A 20,723-nucleotide genomic window follows, 5' to 3' on the forward strand; every position below is an offset into this window, starting at 1 on the left:
GGCCGATGAGGGTTTGGTGGGCTTTCTTTATGTGAAACTGGTTTATTCTGATGTAGCTTTGGTATGCTTCTGAGGACCATCTTCCTAGAGTTTGGATCTGTTGGTTGGAGAGGCCTTTTTGTGCAGCTGAAGTTGCTGCCCCGATGCGGAATGAATGGGTGGAGAAATTGTTCGCTGGGATGCCTGATAATTGCAGGACGCATTTGAGGTGTTTTTGGAACCAGAAACGAGTGACTGGTTTTTTGGACTCGTCGATGAATAGGGGTTCGTGTGGGGATTTTGCCTGGGAATTTCTAAGGTATAAAAAGGCGAGGACGGATTGGTAAGGCTGGATTGGGGAGGGGAGATTGAAAATGTATATGAAATGGCCTTTGTTGGTTTGGTCTGTTTTGCTTTGTTTGATTAAATAAGCGATTGTTTCGTCATCTAGTATGGTTAGGTCTGACACGGTGGGGTTGATTTTAGGATTAAATTTGGAAGAGATCGTAAGCTCCGAGCACATGAAAAAACCGAAAAAGGCAAGGATGAACATGGCGTCGAGCGTGCGGGCAATGCTGAGGGGTTGGTAATTTGTGCGGAGGGTGTGGATACATTTTGTGAGGATATCTAGCGTTATGGGTTTTCTGGTGTCTGGATGGGTGGGCTGGGATCGCTGGATCCCTTTGATCAGGAGGGAGGTTTGTGAATTATTTATTTCGGGTGAAGGAGCGCCGGTCATTAGTTTGTGAAAAAACTGGACTCCGCTCAGGTAGCTTTTTATAGATCCGACTTGGAGACCCTTGGTGCCGTTGAGGAACGAAATGAAAGAGGTGATGGAGAGTAGAGAAAAATCTGGGAAAGGGATGTTATAGGTGAGGTGAAATGACTTAAAGGTTGGACAGTGTTTTCTCTACTTCCTGTTGGCCTTCTGTAGCTAATCATAGCTCCATGTAGCTGTTTTTATTTTATATTTTTTCTCTATAATCTTTCTTACTATCACTGTCTGTTTGTTTGTTTTTTAAATTGTAAAATATAACTTAATTCACACCATATTTCTGATATTACGATTCAATCTTATCAGATTAACTTTGGGATCGTTCACTCTTCCGTGACTGCAGCACACCTGCAAAACGTTAGCACTCGTTAGCTTGTCATTAGCGTTTTCTTTTCTCCTCTCCTCTCCTCTCTCACGCTGCAGTTTTCCACAAGTTCATCAAACAACCGCAGTAAGAATATTTCATCAAGCACGGTGAGTAATGGCTTCTCCTACAATTGTTATTTGCACCTCTTGCCATATGTACAGTTTATCTATCTCTGTCGCTGATGAGGGATTCACATGTGATAAATGCAGGGAAACAGTTAGGCTGACAGAGAAGATTTCAGAATTAGAGACACGCATCCAAACTTTAATTGAGGACAGTAAGAATGTTAGGGCTCTAGATGTGGCTTTGGATGCGTCTAGCTCAGGGATTCCTGTACATTGTCCGGTTCCAGCAGAGCCCCTGCAGCAGGGCAACTGGGTGACGGTGAGGCAGCGTAGTCGTGGGTCAAAACACCGCTCTTCTGTTCCGATCAAAACATTAAACAGGTTCTCCCCACTCAGTGATGCACCCACTGAGAAACCTGATGAAAGTGCTCTAGTTATTGGCGATTCTGTTGTACGGAACGTGAATATAGAGACACCAGCCACCATAGTCAAATGTTTACCGGGAGCCAGAGCGCCTGACATCTTGGCAAATTTAAAAGTGCTGGCTAATGCTAAACGTAAATACAGTAAGATTGTTATTCATGCCGGCGCTAATGATGTTCGACTTCGCCAGTCGGAGATCACTAAAAATAACTTTAAAGAGGTGTGTGAACTTGCAAGCACGATGTCAGACACTGTAATATGCTCTGGTCCCCTCCCTGCTTACCGTGGTGACGAGATGCATAGCAGATTGTCATCACTCAATGGCTGGATGTCTAAGTGGTGCCCACAGAATAACATAGGTTTCATAGACAATTGGACGAGCTTTTGGGGCAGACCTGACCTGTTTAAAAGAGATGGTCTTCATCCCTCCTGGGGTGGCGCCACTCTTCTGTCTAGAAATATGGCAAATAGTCTTAGTGTTTATACTTGACTAACTGGGGCCCAGGTCAGGAAGCAGACAGACTGGCTAAACCGACCGTCTGCTAGCTGCCTCCCGTCACAGAGGTCAGTTAATTCTCAGCACATAGAGACTCTTTCACCTAGATATCACACTATAGAGACTGTGTCTGTTCCCCGAACTAGAAAATACAAAAAACGTCCAAACCAAGTTAAGGTTAACAATTTAATTGAGGTTCAACAAATAAAAAACAAATGCAATATGGATAAACAAATGATAAAGATTGGCTTATTGAATATCAGATCAATTTCTACGAAAACACTTTTTGTAAATAATATGATAACTGATCATAATATAGATGTGCTCTGCTTGACAGAAACCTGGCTAAAACCTGATGATTACATTATTTTAAATGAGTCCACCCCCCAAGATTATTGTTATAAACACGAGCCGCGTCTAAAAGGCAAAGGGGGAGGAGTTGCTTCAATTTATAATAACGTTTTCAGGATTTCTCAGAGGGCAGGCTTCAAGTATAACTCGTTTGAAGTAATGGTGCTTCATATAACATTATCCAGAGAAACCAATTTTAATGATAAATCCCCTGTTATGTTTGTACTGGCTACTGTATACAGGCCACCAGGGCACCATACAGACTTTATTAAAGAGTTTGGTGATTTTACATCCGAGTTAGTTCTGGCTGCAGATAAAGTCTTAATAGTTGGTGATTTTAATATCCATGTCGATAATGAAAAAGATGCATTGGGATCAGCATTTATAGACATTCTGAACTCTATTGGTGTTAGACAACACGTTTCAGGACCTACTCATTGTCGAAATCATACTCTAGATTTAATACTGTCACATGGAATTGATGTTGATAGTGTTGAAATTATTCAGCCAAGTGATGATATCTCAAATCATTATTTAGTTCTGTGTAAACTTCATATAGCCAAAATTGTAAATTCTACTTCTTGTTACAAGTATCGAAGAACCATCACTTCTACCACAAAAGACTGCTTTTTAAGTTATCTTCCTGTTGTATCCGAATTCCTTAGCATATCCAAAACCTCAGAACAACTTGATGATGTAACAGAAACTATGGACTCTCTCTTTTCTAGCACTTTAAATACAGTTGCTCCTTTACGCTTAAGAAAGGTTAAGGAAAACAGTTTGACACCATGGTATAATGAGCATACTCGCACCCTAAAGAGAGCAGCCCGAAAAATGGAGCGCAGCTGGAGGAAAACAAAACTAGAGGTATTTCGTATTGCTTGGCGGGAAAGTAGCATATCCTACAGAAAAGCATTAAAAACTGCTAGATCTGATTACTTTTCTTCTCTTTTAGAAGAAAACAAACATAACCCCAGGTATTTATTCAATACAGTGGCTAAATTAACGAAAAATAAAGCCTCAACAAGTGTTGACATTTCCCAACACCACAGCAGTAATGACTTTATGAACTACTTTACTTCTAAAATCGATACTATTAGAGATAAAATTGCAACCATTCAGCCGTCAGCTACAGTTTCGCATCAGACAGTGCACTATAGACCCCCTGAGGAACAGTTCCACTCATTCTCTACTATAGGAGAGGAAGAATTGTATAAACTTGTTAAATCATCTAAACTTACAACATGTATGTTAGACCCTATACCATCTAAGCTCTTAAAAGAGGTGCTTCCAGAAGTCATAGGTCCTCTCCTGACTATTATTAATTCCTCATTGTCATTAGGATATGTCCCCAAAACCTTCAAACTGGCTGTTATTAAGCCTCTCATAAAAAAGCCACAACTTGACCCCAGAGAACTAGTTAATTATAGACCAATCTCGAATCTCCCTTTTCTGTCCAAGATACTAGAAAAGGTGGTATCCTCACAATTATATTCCTTCTTAGAGAAAAATGGTATATGTGAGGATTTCCAGTCAGGATTTAGACCATATCATAGTACTGAAACTGCTCTCCTTAGAGTTACAAATGATCTGCTCTTATCATCTGATCGTGGGTGTATCTCTCTATTAGTTTTATTGGATCTTAGTGCTGCGTTTGACACAATTGACCACAACATTCTTTTGCATAGACTTGAACACTTTGTTGGCATCAGTGGAAGTGCATTAGCATGGTTTAAATCGTACTTATATGACCGCCATCAGTTCGTAGCAGTGAATGAAGATGTATCATATCGATCACAAGTGCAGTATGGAGTACCTCAAGGCTCAGTTCTAGGGCCGCTACTCTTCACGCTTTATATGTTACCCTTGGGAGATATCATCAGGAAACATGGTGTTAGCTTTCACTGTTATGCTGATGATACGCAGCTCTATATTTCCTCGCAGCCCGGTGAAACACACCAATTTGAAAAACTAATGGAATGCATAGTCGATATAAAAAATTGGATGACGAGTAATTTCTTACTGCTAAATTCAGAAAAAACAGAGGTGTTAATCATAGGGCCTAAAAACTCTACTTGTAATAACCTAGAACACTGTCTAAGACTTGATGGTTGCTCTGTCAATTCTTCGTCATCAGTTAGGAACCTAGGTGTGATACTTGATCGCAATCTTTCCTTAGAAAGCCACGTTTCTAGCATTTGTAAAACTGCATTTTTCCATCTCAAAAATATATCTAAATTACGGCCTATGCTCTCAATGTCAAATGCAGAAATGTTAATCCATGCATTTATGACTTCAAGGTTAGACTATTTTAATGCTTTATTGGGTGGTTGTTCTGCACGCTTGGTAAACAAACTACAGCTAGTCCAAAATGCAGCAGCAAGAGTTCTTACTAGAACCAGGAAGTATGACCATATTAGCCCGGTCCTGTCCACACTGCACTGGCTCCCTATCAAACATCGTATAGATTTTAAAATATTGCTTATTACTTATAAAGCCCTGAATGGTTTAGCACCTCAGTATTTGAATGAGCTCCTTTTACATTATACTCCTCTACGTCCGCTACGTTCTCAAAACTCAGGCAATTTGATAATACCTAGAATATCAAAATCAACTGCGGGCGGCAGATCCTTTTCCTATTTGGCGCCTAAACTCTGGAATAACCTACCTAACATTGTTCGGGAGGCAGACACACTCTTGCAGTTTAAATCTAGATTAAAGACCCATCTCTTTAACTTGGCATACACATAACATACTAATATGCTTTTAATATCTAAATCCGTTAAAGGATTTTTAGGCTGCATTAATTAGGTAAACTGGAACCGGAACACTTCACATAACACCGTACTTTCTACATCATTAGAAGAATGGCATCTACGCTAATATTTGTCTGTTTCTCTCTTGTTCCGAGGTCACCGTGGCCACCAGATCCAGTCTGTGTCCAGATCAGAGGGTCACTGCAGTCACCCGGATCCAGTACGTATCCAGACCAGATGGTGGATCAGCACCTAGAAAGGACCTCTACATCCCTGAAAGACAGCGGAGACCAGGACAACTAGAGCCCCAGATACGGATGCCCTGTAAAGACCTTGTCTCAGAGGACCACCAGGACAAGACCACAGGAAACAGATGATTCTTCTGCACAATCTGACTTTGCTGCAGCCTGGAATTGAACTACTGGTTTCGTCTGGTCAGAGGAGAACTGGCCCCCCAACTGAGCCTGGTTTCTCCCAAGGTTTTTTTCTCCATTCTATCACCGATGGAGTTTCGGTTCCTTGCCGCTGTCGCCTCTGGCTTGCTTAGTTGGGGTCACTTCATCTACAGCGATATCATTGACTTGATTGCAAATTAAAACAGACACTATTTCAACTGAACAGAGATGACATAACTAAATTCAATGATGAACTGCCTTTAACTATCATTTTGCATTATTGAGACACTGTTTTCCAAACGAATGTTGTTCAGTGCTTTGGCGCAATGTATTTTGTTTAAAGCACTATATAAATAAAGGTGATTGATTGATTGATAAAGCACCTCCATGCAGTCACGTATGACTGGAGGGTTCTGGGAGAGACTGCTTGGAGAATAGAGTCCAGTGATGCTTCGAGGAGTGGTTTTAGAGGGTGAGTTACGGAAATATTAATTCTGAATAGTGAGGAACCGGAGTGGGGAATTGGTCCGCCTCTGGAGCCAGCGTCCTGAATTTCTGAAACAGAAAACGAGACAGGGAGTCAGCGATTTGGTTTTCTGTACCTGGGACGTGCTTTGCGCTAATTATGAATTGGTCGCATGCTGCGATCCATATAAGGCGTCTAAGGAGAGGCATGAGGGCGGGGGAGTGAGAACGGCCTTTGTTTATGCACTGAACTACGGCTTCGTTGTCGCAGTGCACTAAAATGCTTTTAGTTGTCCATTCATTGCCCCACAGGAAGGCTGCTACTACGAGGGGATAGAGCTCGAAAAGAGCTGAGGACTGGGTCGAGTCCTGCATCTGGGGGGGCCATGTGGACGCGAACCAACGGCCTTGGTAGAAACCTCCGAAACCAATTGAGGGAGCCGCGTCTGTAAACAGCTGCAAGTCGATGGGAGACGAGATTAAATTGTTGTAAAAAAAAAGAAAGCCCGTTCCATTGTCTAAGGAACAGGATCCATAATTTAAGTTCGTCGCGGCATGCATGGGTTAGGGGGATGAGGTCCTCGAGCGCGTGAACTGATGATGCGAGTGTTAGAAGGTGCGCGATGAATGGGCGTCCTTGTGGAATTATGCGCATGGCGAAATTTAAATGCCCGAGCAGGGAAAGAAGTTCGCGTTTAGAACAACAAGGGCTGTCGAGGAGGGTGGATGAGACGAGAATTATTCTATCAATCTTTTCCTTTGGCAGGGAGAGCTGAAATTTAGCTGAGTCGAGGTAGATGCCGAGGAACTCTATGGTTGTGGCAGGACCCATGGTTTTTTCCTGAGCGATGGGAATCCCGAGCTCGGAAAAGACTTTTTGGACGGTGAGGATATGGGCGGCTGGGATAGCCTTGGGCGATGAAATGACCAGGAAGTCATCTAAGAGATGGATAATATGTGGGATTGCGTAATTGTTGGAAAGGATCCAGCAAACGGCTTCTGATAGCATATCAAAAATTTTGGGGCTGCTTTTGCATCCGAAGGTTAACCGGACGGCGAAATAGTATTTCTCGAGCCATCGTATCCCGAACAGGTGCCAAAAATCCGGATGGATGGGCATCACTTTGAAAGCAGAAGTGATGTCTATTTTTGCTAACCAGGCTCCTCGGCCCGCGATTTTAATCAGTTCGACTGCCTGATCTATGTCTTGGTATTTGAGTGAAAATTCGTAGAGGGGTATCAAACTATTGATGCTCGGGACTGTAGAATTATGCGGAGATGACAGGTCTACTATTAGGCGTTTCTTACCAGAAAATTTTCTCGTAGCCACTCCGATTGGGCTGACTCTGAACGTTTTGAAGGGGGGGGTATTGAAGGGCCCGATCATGAAGCCTGACTCGACTTCTTTTTTGATGAGGTTAGCTACTATATCGGGCTCTGCGAGGGCGGATTGGAGATTACGGCAGACGGTGTTTTGGGTAAGCTCGCAAACGACGCCCGGGTTAAAACCGTGTTTGAGGCCAGACAGGAGATAATTAGTAAATTCTTTGTCGGGATGGTGTGCTAGTTCAATGGTCATGCGAAAAATATTCACAGGAGTCGATAGGTAATTTTTAGATTTTTTATTTACGGCTTTATGCACGGGGCAAACTATGCGTGCATGAGCACCGCCACAGAACTTGCAGGAGTGTAGATAGCGGCAATGCTGTCTGATGCATTTCCCGTTGTTGAAGGCGATACATTGCTGTGTGCTTTCTTCTCCTGGTTGGGCTAGGCGTGAGTTTGCTGCGGTAACTGATTTTGGGACATAGCTGGTGGATTTTGCCGGGGGAGTAAGAGAGTGTTGGGTTGCGTCCGGGTTTATTTGTGGGCAGGTTGTGGTGGAGTGAGCCACGGACCTGCAGATTGCGCACGAAATGCTCCTACAGCCTAGGAATACGCGACTGTGCAAGTCGGAGTCGATCGCTCCCCAGTAAGGGCACTGGTTCCACTGAGCTATTCGGATGGCACATTTAGCGGAAAAAAGCTTGTGGTGAGTGTAGAAGTGCCCCCCTCCGTAGGACAACGCGAGTTCGGCTATTATAGACAAATAATCGTTTAGTTCGCGTCGCCTGTGGGGGAAGGCTGAGCAGATTATCTCGGTGTAGCGGTTGAATGCGATGGTGAATTCGGAGAAGGAGAGAAGTCGAGATGAAAGGGGATTTGGATTTTTTAGCGTGACTGAGAAGTCCCCGCAGTCTATTTGGCGGTTTGAATCGGATGTGGGCAGGAGAGAAAGGAGAGACGAGAGATCTACATCCGCACCTGCTAATATCTGTGCCCGAATGCTGTGGGTCACTTGGGGAGGTTCGAGGGAGACAGCGTTTGATGGGATGGGCATTGGTGTAGCAGTGAAGAGTGAATGGGGGGATTTCGCTTGGAGGAGGGTGGTGGCGACAACTGGGGGCGGAGCTGTGTTTGGCAGCGATTGCGGCCAAGCGCTTGCTTGAGCCGCGGGCCCGGAGTTTGAGGCCGCGGGTTGCGGGGCTGGGTTGGGCGGCCAGTATGGCCAGGCAGTTGCTTGGGCCGCGGGCCCGAAGCTGGGATGGGCTAAAGTCGGGGCTGTGTAAGGCGGCCAGTTCGGCCAAACGTTAGCATGAGCGGCGGGCTCGGAGCTCGGCAGAGCGGGAAGCGGGGCATTGTGTGACAGCCAGTTCGACCAAGCGCTAGTTTGGACCGCGGGCGCGAAGCTGGAGGAAGCGGGAGGCGGCGCTGTATGTGGCGAACTGTTCGGCCAAGCGCTTGCCTGGGCTGCGGTGTTGGTATAGAAAGTTCCGTATGGAGGGGCTGCGATGGGTGGAGGAGGCGGCCAGGAGCCTCCTTGGGCTTCGGCGCCCTGAGCTGTTGGAATTGGAGCCGCAGAAGGAGGCTGAGCTCCGGGCGACATAGCGAGCGCCCTTGCGGTTGGAACCGGGGCGCGGCCTAGGCTTGCTGAAGGCCTCTTGCTACGGCTTGATAGCCGCTGCGAGCTAGGCCTAGCGGCGTTGGATGGTGGAGTGCTTTGAGGGCGAATTTTGAGGTACTCCTTTCTTTTGTCGTTTCTTTGGTACAGGGGTAGACTGGGGAGAAATGTTATTATTTAGATTTTTTGTATACAAGTCATACAGTTCGGATTTGTTTAACTTGCTTGATGGTGTGATGTCGTTTTTGGACAGGGCCTGCCTCAGACTCGACACCGTCCATTTGTCGATTGGCGGAATCGTATGCCTGGCCGAGCGGTAGGAGGACGCGGGGGAGTCAGCCGCGGTTCTCGCCGGAGGCGGCGAAGGTAGGCCTAGGCGTCTTGGGAGGCGAGTAGCTGGTCGCGCCGTACCGCGCCCGCGGGTTGGAGCCTGGGGCTCGATTTGGTTGCCACGCCGGGAAGGGGTGGCCTTGGAGCCGGCTGGCTGCAGTGATGGGGCTGGGGAAGAGCTGGATGAGTCTTCTGACGAGGAATCTCGGTTTTGGGACATGGTGCATGCGGACCAAAATGCTGATAAACCGTCAATGGATAGAGGTAAGTCAGCGATATTTATACTGTGGGATTGATTACTTGATTGTGGTCCACCTGTGATGATTAGGCTAAGTATCTGACGCGCTCCTCCCGAATCTTCATAGATAATTACATTTTGTACACAAATACATATTAATTCATGACATTTTGATATTTGAAAGTCTATAAGTTGGCATAAATTTAGATATAAATGTAATTAAAAAAAAAAAATTATTATAGATTTTCAAATATTATACCTGTCATACTCTATTTTGACATCAATACTGTTGACAGTGTCCTATCAGTAGGTGTGTAAAAAAAAAAAAAAGTTTATATTGTTGTCATGAAGACGAGCCTGGTTTTTCGGCGGCTTCCCTCTATGTCACCTACAACACAGCAGCAGCGCGCCAGAGAAAATTGGGCACAACACTGGCAACGTCAGGCATGCTTCTGGTGTGTAAAGACACAGAAAACGCGAAGCAGCCACGCGAAGCAGCCACCACGTTTCTGGCATGCAGCAGAGATGCCACGCAGCCAGTGTGTCACCGGCCTGAGCGATACATGCTCATCATCACGACACAGACATTCTCCTAGAACTCACACTTTGCATTCAGTTAACAGAACCATACGAATCATGCATGAAATAGAAGTTTATAAAGCAAACGATAGCTTTATGTGCTTTACAGATGAACTTGGAGTCTTTATTTATTCGAGATGTTCAATAGTAAATAATCTTTGACTCGATAATACAAGTTCATGATCCGATTCGGGAACAAATCAGTCTTTTGAGTCAGTCTTTTAAAAGAATAATTTATTTTATATCGTTTATCGTAAAATGTTATATATTTATATATTTATTTATTTATTTTTTGTGTACCGGGTGGTACCCACATTGGGCAGCGGTCCACTGGGAGAAGTCCCGGTGCTCCAGATGGCCTGTCCGCCCCATATATATATATGGCCATGTGTGGCAATGACGGCACGGCAGAGATCCAGTGTTGTGCCCAATTTCGACCCCTTGCCAAATTATTACCCCCCTTGTTCAAATCGCTACCTGATTGCCTAATCCTAGCCCCACCCCTAATCCTAACCCCTCCCCCACACCTACTCCTAAACCTACCAATACTAGGGGGTAATAATTCGACAGGGGGTCGAAATTGGGTACAACACCGGCAAACAACATGAGGGCCGATTGTTGATGGGAGGAGTGTGGCCCAGATCAGTGAGTTGATATGTGGCCCAAATCAGGCTAAGATCTGGCAGCATATTATGTGACCCATGATAAACAAGATAAATACAATATTGCATGATAATGGTTAAATGATCACATACATTTTAATTAAAATGTTATAAAATATTAAATTATTATTCTCGGTACAAATAATCTTAGAATCCTTACGTGAAAACAAAGAGAGAGAGAGAGTATTTAACCGTTATCATGTAATATTTATTTGGTTTAGTATGGGACACGTGCCGTTAAGAAGTTTTACAACAAGTTTTATGGCAGCGATATAAAACGCTCATTGGCTCTCGTCGGTTTCGTCAGAGATTGCGACATGCTGTGTTTCCGGTGATGTGTGTTTTGAATGAGTGGATCGGCTAGAGTGGAACTATATGTGGGCAGGTCTGCAAAGTTTTGGTTTCGATGAACATTACATTTCTACATTGGCATGGGCTTCCGGCACAAACACTTGCAACTAAACTAAAAAGTCTTCACTAACACTAAAAAGTCTTTGGGACTGGAATAATACCACGAGAAACAAGACTTTGCCTCCCACTGCCAGCAGCTTACATTACGGAGACGGGGAAACACAGCTGCCCGCATTCGAACAGAAGAGAAAGAAAATGCCTCCTGCTGAATCTACTAGCTGCATGAACTGTTGCTAACTTCTATAAAGGATTGCAGTTTTTGAAACAAAGTTACTTAGCCTTAGCATCCTGTTCCCCAGATTTGGCTATGACAAGGCTTATGAATACTGGTATTCTACCACTCCCCCCCATACATCTTGTGAACATATTTGAAGCATTAATGAATGTGGGTGAGGAATCCCCAAATGTGATTAAACATGAATTGGATCAGCCAGCAGCTAACATCACTACTAACAGGTGCTCAAGGTTGAGCAGAAAACGACATTCAACTCAGAGCGCAGTCAAGCCCAGGACTCTGATAGTGGGTGACTCTATTATCAGAAACATCAGTAGCAAGACTACAACTACATGCTGCTTTCCTCAAGCAACCTTTTCCGATCTGAATAAGGAACTTTCGAATGAAGCATGAGACTGCAAATTGAATCATCATCCTTCTGGGGAAGAATTATATTTGGAAAGAGCAGTCAGAACTCCTTACGAAGGATTTCAATGAACTCTTTGAAACATTTCAAGGAAATAAAGTTCAGTTGTTCATCAGTGGACCACTTTCAGCAAGGTGAACTAATATGTTTACACGTTTGCTTGGGCTTAACACATGGCTACAAAGAATCTGCAGTTTAAACGGAGTCAGTTTCATAGACATCTTTAATCTTTTCAGGGGCCATAGACAATTGTTTAAACTGGATGGCCTCCACCCAAACAAACTTGTGGCAAGAGTGCAAAAGGACAATATCTACTCCTCCCTCCGTCATCCTTCAGTAGTGTTTGCCAAACTACTCTACCTGAATGGCACACACACACACACACACACCTGAAAAGTATTTGAATGACGACAGGACTTCATATCAGTTTCTGAGTCATCATCCGGTTGACACTTCCACAAGGACACTATTAACACCAGACAGCCACAAAAAGCACTGCTCATGGACAACATCCTGGCTGAGCCCTGCCCATCGAGCTCATCACAGACAGACTGTGAGTGTGATGTATCAGAACAGCTCCAAGCCTCAGCACCCAAAGACAACTTTCTGGAAAATAGCCATGGAAGCCAAGACAATATATTTCAGCCACCGGAAACACCAGAGCCATAGTCCAGCTCAACAGAAACATTATTCCTCTCTCCAGCATCTCTTCTAAGCTTCTCACAGAAAAAGGAGGAACTGGTTTATGCTGGGACCAAACTCTCCCACTCTTTGTCTGAAAGCCCCCAGATATCAACTAAACCACAAAAGCCTGTGGGCCCAGCTCTTCATCGTCCTCATGTGAGAGCTCTCTTACCACTGTCACAAGGCCAGGGCCCAAGCCCTCCATCTGCTGTAGGTGAACCAAAAACAACTGATAGCAGTTCTCAGTGATGTGTGCCGGGTCCCTGCTACAATAGCAGAAATATGCACAAATGTTTTTAGAGCAAGCGGGAATCCAATATGCCTGTAGTTTTCTCTATTTCTGTTTTATCACGTGATATAAAGTCTAAGGCCTTCTCAAACTGTGCGGCTGACTCATCTAATCTATGGCCTGTTATGAATCAAACTAATAGTACTGCTATTTTTTCTACAAATCGACAAAATGCAATCCCATCAAGTTGCCATTTTTAAACATTCGCTCACTAAAAAATAAATCATTTCTAATCAATGACTTAACAACCACAAATAACCTGGATTTTATGTTTCCAAACAAAACATGGCTAGATGTCAACTGCAGTGCAACAGTCCTCAATGAAACAGCCCCTCCTAACTTTACTTTCATGAGTATCCGCAGGACTGTGAGGAAAGGTGGAGGTGCAGCTGCTCTATTTTAAGATGTCTATTAATGCAAGCAAGTGTAATTTGGTCAGTACTTGTCTTTTGAATATAGGGATTGTGTTGAAAGGTGCTCCATGCATTCTGTTTATCATTATTTACAGACCTCCAAAATACTTTGTTGAAGAATTCACAGAAATGCTATCAATGATTTCTAAACATCTAAACATTTCATCCATTGTTATTAAGGACATAGCACTTCTGTATTTTCTTTGATATACTGATGTCTGGTGCATTAACGAGAACACAAGTGTGCTATTTATGAAGGCTATAACTTCAACACCACGCATTTCTGCAGACTCTATTAATCTTCTCTTTGATTCCTCAAAAGTAAAAAAATTATAGATGACATTGCTGCTGTGAAAATCAGAAAAACTGGCAGACAGAAATCAGCTTGGAGAAGATCAACAGCAGTTCAGTTAAGTTCAGTATGCAGAAAAGCTGATTGAAAGACAGGTTTTGTGCATTTATTGTGAAACCACAGCTAGACAGACCTTCTTCTTGATCCTCATAAACAGTAACTTAAACAACACTCTTACTTTGCTACTGTTGAGAGACTGACAACCCCTCATGTCACTTTTGAGAAAAATCAAATTCGAACGGATATCAAATATCATGAAATGTATTCGAATATATTTGAATATCTATGTGCCCCCCACCCCGCGCATAAAAAAAAAACACCGTAGCACCGTTCACATATTGTGCCTAAAAACACTGCTTTCGTGGTGGAAAACACGTGTTCGGAGCACACAGACGTGCCTGGCTACTAGCTATTATTCGCTTGATTTGGTCATGGGCCTACGCTACAATATGTCTAGAGTGCTCTCTAGACAACAACGGTCTACTCATAGACTGTAAAAAATGCGCTACACATGGCATTTTAAAAACCGGATATTTTATTTATAGTTCGATTACGGATATTTCACACCATGTTCGTGTAAACCCTCTCTCCCGGGTCCTCTCCGCCGCTCCTCACACTCGCTCTGAGCGGGGCTTGAACCCGGGTTTCCGGTATGGGAGGTGGACGTACTAATAAGGAGGCTAAATGGCTACTGCCACTAGTGCATCTCTCCCATCCGGGTCACGGCACCAGTTATAGCAGTGTTTTCTGTGTTGTGTTTAAACGAAAGACAGACTACGAAAATTCTTTCCAGCAGAAATGGAAATATGAGGACTCGTGCAGCACATAAACCAGCGTGCGGCAGCAATGCATGACGCGGTGTGACATCTCATGCAGACTGGTGCAATTTACTTTCACTAAAGCACATTTTACAAACATTTAACAATGGAACATGTACCTGTATAACACAAATGAATTATGAGGACTCGTGCAGCACATAAACCAGCATGCATCAGAAATGCACGATGCTGGGAAAGAGACTATACAGATATTAAAAAGAAACTTCAGTAAAGAAAAATAATCAACAAAACATGTGAGTGTGCATTAGAGAGGGGCTTTAGATCACAATCATACAGATATATCATTTGAATTCATCCGTTACATGAAATACGGCCCTAATTGACTCGCTGCAAAAACTTGCATGACCTACCACTGTGACATCTCATGCAGACTGGTAAGCAGCAAAGTGCGCCAACCCCCCAAGTCAGTATGGCGGCAGGAAACCCCAAATATGGTCATGGCAAGTGGAATCACAAAGTAATTTCCTAAATACACAACTGCTACATTCGAAATGCATATTCGAATATCGAATAAAAAGTGACAGCCCTACCACCCACCCCAAAGTCAGAATCCCAGTGAAACGCCCTCCAAACAGCAAATTAATTGAGTTTATTTCCTTCTTTTCTGAGAAGATCAATAAAAACAGGAAGATGATTAGCACATCCCCAAGTTATGCAGAGGTCAGACAGATTAAACTGCAATATCAAAAAGAAGATACGTTTGATTTGAAGAAATGTATTAAAAAACTTTTGAATAAATAGTACAGCACCTTAAATCATCAACCAGCTATCTTGACACACTGCTAAACTGTTAAGAAGCAGATCTCTTAGAATTGGTCAACGCCTCACTTCTTTCTGGGACTTTTCCAAACTCCCTGAAAAATGCAGTTGTTAAACCCCCTCTAAAATAAGAGCAATCGTGATAACACTATTTTGAGCAATTATAGACCAATATCAAATCTTCCTTTCATAGGCAAGATCGTTAAAAAGGTAGTCTTTAATCAGCTGAACAAATACTTCAAACTTAAATGGATACCTGGACAATGTTCAATCTGGTTTCTGACCTCATCACAGCACAGAGACTGTGCTCATTAAGATAATAAATGACGTTTGCTTAAATTCAGATTCTGACAAATTATCAGTGCTGGTCTTACTAGATCTCAGTGCTGCATTTAGCATACTACTAAATGCATAACTAATAGAGAGACTGGAAAACTGGGTTAGGCTTTCTGGGATTGTAATCAAATGTTTCAGGTCATACAGTACTTAAAAGGAAGAGGTTATTATGTGAGTATTAGAGTATAAGTCTAATGGACGTCCATGACATGCAGAGTCCCAGAAGGCTCAATCCTTGCACCACACTTGTTTAGCCCGTAAAGGCTCCCACCAAGTCAAATAATGAGAAAGAACCAAACTACTAATCACAGCTATTCAGATGAAACCCAGGTTTACCTAGCCTTATCACCAAATTACTACAGCCCCACTGACTCCCTCTGCCAATGCATTGATGAAATTAACTGTTGGATGTGCCCAAATTTCCTTCTGTCAAACAAGAAAAAAAGTATTATTGCATTTGGAAACAAAGATGAATTTCTCAAGGTGAATGCATACCTTGACTCTAGGGATATAACAACTAAAAATCAAGTCAGGAATCTTATTTTCAGTAGTCATGTCAACGTTTAGTTTATTTTTTCCACAAGAGTAAAATATATACAATAATAATAATAAAATAATAATAATACAATCCATATACTCTGCAGGGAGAGACAGAAAACCAAAAGGGCTTATTTAGAGCCTTCACCTCAACAATGAAAAGAAACAAAACAATAACAAACTCATGAAACTAAAAGAAAACTAAATTTCAATAACAAATATATAAATACTAATAGCAACAAATGACATGAAATATATATATATATTTTTAAAGATAATTATTACAGGGCAGTATTTAAATTATCCTGTATACATCTTTTATAACATATTAAAGAGTAAATTTGTTTTGCTAAATGAAATCATTCCATATTTTAATACAGGCTTGGCACTAGAATTGTTTCTCTACACTAAGGGGGGTGGGGGGAGTTGTGGCTAGACCAATATCGGAGGTGCCCTAAGGATCCCCACAGAGTAGACTTGCTTTGCTAGAATAGCAACCCTTAAAACAAACAAACAAACTTCTATTAAAAATTCAATTCATCAACTGTTTATATGTGAAATTATGAAAAAACATATTTATACAACTTTTCTAATAAAATGTGATGATTTACTGTGTCAAAAAAATACTCCCAGTCAAGTTAGCCGTGTACAGGGTGCTTGAAATCCTTGAAAATGCTTGAAATTTAATGCAGTTTTTAAGGTTTAATGAAAAATGCTTGGATTTAGATAAGTGCTTGAAAATGCAGTGAATTGGTTCATAATACTTTGCCTTCTTACTGAATGGTTAATCATGGTTTCATAAAATAAGCAGCTCCGCTGCAGTCTGCGCTTGAGACTGTATTGTGCTCTTTATTAACGCGGGAGAGGAAAAAAAAAACTTGCCTGAGGTTGCTGCTTCAGTCAGCGATTGTTCGGAAATTACAAAATATGGTAAACCGAGAACTAAATACTTGAGTAGCCCCCTGTTAAGTCTGCTTGGTTTTGTTTTCCATTGGAGAGTGTGCGCTTTGAGCATATAAAGGTAAACAAAATGTTCACTGCTCAGCTATACTAAATATTAAGACTGTCGCAATTAAAGTGAAAAGTTAAAATGAATGATGTGTTATTGTGGTATACATTTTTAAGATCGGCTTACAATGCATACTATGGTGCCCGTAAAGAGACTTGTTCGGTTTACTTAGTTTTGTCGTGGCCACGAAATATTAACTCATGGGAACGTCATATTATGTCGTGGCCACGAGATCATTTTGTCGAGGTAACGAAATCCTTATGTCGTGGCCTCGAGATGCTATGTTGAGGGAACAACATCCCTGCTATTTTCTCCCTCCTTTTGAGGGGAGAATACCCCTTTGCTAGCCAGTAGGCTGCATTAAGAATATCTCAATAATATTGTCTTTTCTCTTTTGCAGAAATGGAACAAGGATGGTTTTGGGGGGTTCTTCTTCAGGCAGTAATACTTCTCATAATGTTTGGGGGGTTAATGTTTAAGCTCTTGTATGTTCAATTAATCTGGGAGCAAGAACCCCCATAAGGAACCATACCGCCAAAGATAAATTGTGTTCAATAAACTCAAGTTACTTGCCAAAGTGGTCCTGTCTGAAATCGAGCGCAGCGTTAGTTCAGTCAGGCCAGGGAGGCATAGGCTGCGATCAGCTAATGCAGTCAGCTGTCAAATGGCTCTAATGACTCCAATTACGCCGCCTTCACACTAGCAGTTGAAATCCGCTCCGTGATATGCAATACTCCCCCAGTGGACGTCGTACTACACCGCTGAAAAGCTTCGGAAGCGAGTAGAACAAAAAGGGCGGAGAGATTAGAACGATTGATATTGTCTATATCTGAATGTGCATGTCAGGTCAGCTAAATGTGATATAGTGGTATATAGGGCTGCAACAACCCTGCACTCGAGCGAGAGAGACTGAGTGTGTCCGAGAGTGGGGGGCACGATATTTAATTATTCATTTTAATTTATATTAATAAAATTTTCTAACATTAACTGCCCTTATAATGTTAGAAAATCATTAAAATAAAAAAAATGACATGACAACTTATCGTTATAAAATCATTATTTTATTAAAAGTTATGAATTCAGATTTGTTTATCAGTACCATAGCAACGCCAACTTCCGCTGGAATTGTCGGATAGGAACCGTGTAGCCTTTTGCAAGAGTTAAATTTTTTGAAACATCTGGATGACCAACGGACACTTTTTTTTCGCACCACACTCGTTCGGACCCAGGTCGTAGCCATTCGCATGCGGTCTGTGAATCTCCATAGGAAATTAATGACTTGGTCGTTTCATAGCCATATCGGAGCTGATTTCAACTGCCAGTGTGAAGGCGGCGTTAGACAAGGGACATATATACGTGGCGCTACTGCTCGGTAAGTATGCCCAATGGACTACATCCCTCCCTCCCTCCCAATTATTATGGCGTGCGGCCCGGTCCAAAATAAGGCTACTGACTTGTCACAGGGAATTCACCTTACTGTGCGTTCACCCCGCCGGCGTCGAGAGCATCAAAGTGGCCGGAAGTCATTAATTTTCAAATGTAAGCCAGCGTCGAGCAGTGGCGAGGAGCGGCGCGGCGCGACTTGGCCGTTGAGAGCGTCGAGGAGAGTTGAAATCAAGGCAACTTTATGGTAATGAGCTATGATGCGGTTGGGCAGCAACCAATCAGAAGTCTACCGCTTGAGAGGATTCCAGAGAACATAGCTCCGATCACATTAGTTCCCAAGCACAATAGAGGACAGGTTGATTATTGCTGTTTCGCGTTTGCAATATTCTATGACGTGTCCCTGTTTGCATACAGGGACATAAAAAAATAATTAAAAGTGATACGTGGACCAAGGTGTCTGAGATTGTTCATTTTAAGTAAAGGATCTTAATATTTCGTCCACAACAATATTTGACGAGGTTAACTTATAACGTTACCCTCCTTGTGGTTAGTCTGCACGAGATCAACAAGCTTGTTTGCTTTGCGGCCACTTTAAATACAAAATAAGCATTCGATCTACATCAGAGCATCTGAGCGCTCACGAATCTTTCTGCAGCATCGTGAGCAGAGCGGCAAGAGCGATTTTTGACGCTCTCGACGCCGGCGGCTTGAACGCATAGTCACGCAGGGAACGAATCACTTTCCTCAAACAGCGAACGTATCACTTTCCTCACGCAGCGAACGACTCACGCAGCAAACGACTCACTTTCCTCAGTGAACGACTCACTCAGTACACATTTTTGAATATTTAAATATTATATCTAAATATTCGCTGAGGAAAGTGAGTCGTTCGCTGCGTGAGGTGAGGGTGTATACTGATGCACTGCCGGCCTATCAGTGGTAAACTCAGTGGCTACTGGCAATTGTACAGTGAATTCCCGCGACAAGTCAGTAGCCTTATTTTTGGACCTGGCCGCACGCCATAAATTATAAGCATGAGCATATTACCGTGCACCCTCTGGTTGTCGTATGTTTGTTTCAGAAGGCTTTCAAGACCTGGTGGCATGGTCCTAACCGAGGTCCACCGAGAAACACTAATCCTCATAACAAAGCTACAGGACAGACGTCCCACTGCCACATCTACACGATTACCACGGTTTGCTTTTAAAGACATTTTATTAAGTGTCTTAATTGTTTTGTATTTCCAAGCTGATGGTTCCGTGGTTCAATAAACTCAAGTAACTTGCCAAAGTAGTACTGTCTGAACTAAAATTATAAAAGGCTACCGTATTTTTCGGACTATAAGTCGCACCCGAGTATAAGTCGCATCAGTCCAAAAATATGTCATGATGAGGAAAAAAAAACATTTAAGTCGCACTGGACTACAAGTTGCATTTATTTAGAACCAAGAACCAAAAGAAAACATTACCATCTACAGCCGCGGGAGGGCGCGCTATGGTTTCAATGTAGACTACAGGAGCACTGAGCAGCATAGAGCGCCCTCTCGCGGCTGTAGACAGTAATGTTTTCTTTTGGTTCATGTCTCTTAGGGTGCTTTCACATCTCTAGTTCGATTCATTTGGTCTGAACCAAAGGCAAACAATTATACATCGTAGCATTTTTCAGCTTTTTTGGTTCCTTTTCACACCACATTGATTGCTTTGGTCTGTACCAGTTGAAACGAACCAAAATGCAGTCACATGACAACATCCACATCACTCATTGGCCATGTCGTATTTCCTAAACTGCTTTTCGATTGGTCAGAATTTACGTGTGGGAAAATTCTATGGAGCCAGAAGAGTCTCAATAAAGATAAATGCACACACTACATTCACATATGCACACACATGATTCATAAATACACACACAAGATGCACAAATGCACACAAAATTCACAAATGCACACACAAAATTTTAAAAGCACAGAAGATTCACAAATGCATACAAAATTCAGAAATGCACACAAAAATCAGAAATACACACACAATTCAGAAATGCAAACAACATTTACAAATGCACTCAAGATTCACAAATGCACAGGACAAGATTCACAAATGCACAGGACAAGATTCAGAAATGTATTTCTGATGCACACACACATATATCTTGATTCACAAACTGCTTGCGGTCTGTGAACTTCACTGCATTTGTGTGTGAATTTTGAGACTCCCCTGACTTGGCTCGACACACAAATGCTTTTTTTTAA

At 42.6% G+C, this 20,723-nt stretch overlaps 1 pseudogene; it reads right to left on the reverse strand.

The window, feature by feature from the left end:
• Positions 1-5,989: 5,989 nt before the first annotated feature.
• On the reverse strand, positions 5,990-9,692 carry LOC113116596 (uncharacterized; annotated as a pseudogene).
• Between the last annotated feature and the right edge of the window lie 11,031 nt (positions 9,693-20,723).

The sequence above is a fragment of the Carassius auratus genome, chromosome 16 (genome assembly GCF_003368295.1).
Source record: "Carassius auratus strain Wakin chromosome 16, ASM336829v1, whole genome shotgun sequence".
NCBI lineage: Eukaryota > Metazoa > Chordata > Actinopteri > Cypriniformes > Cyprinidae > Carassius > Carassius auratus.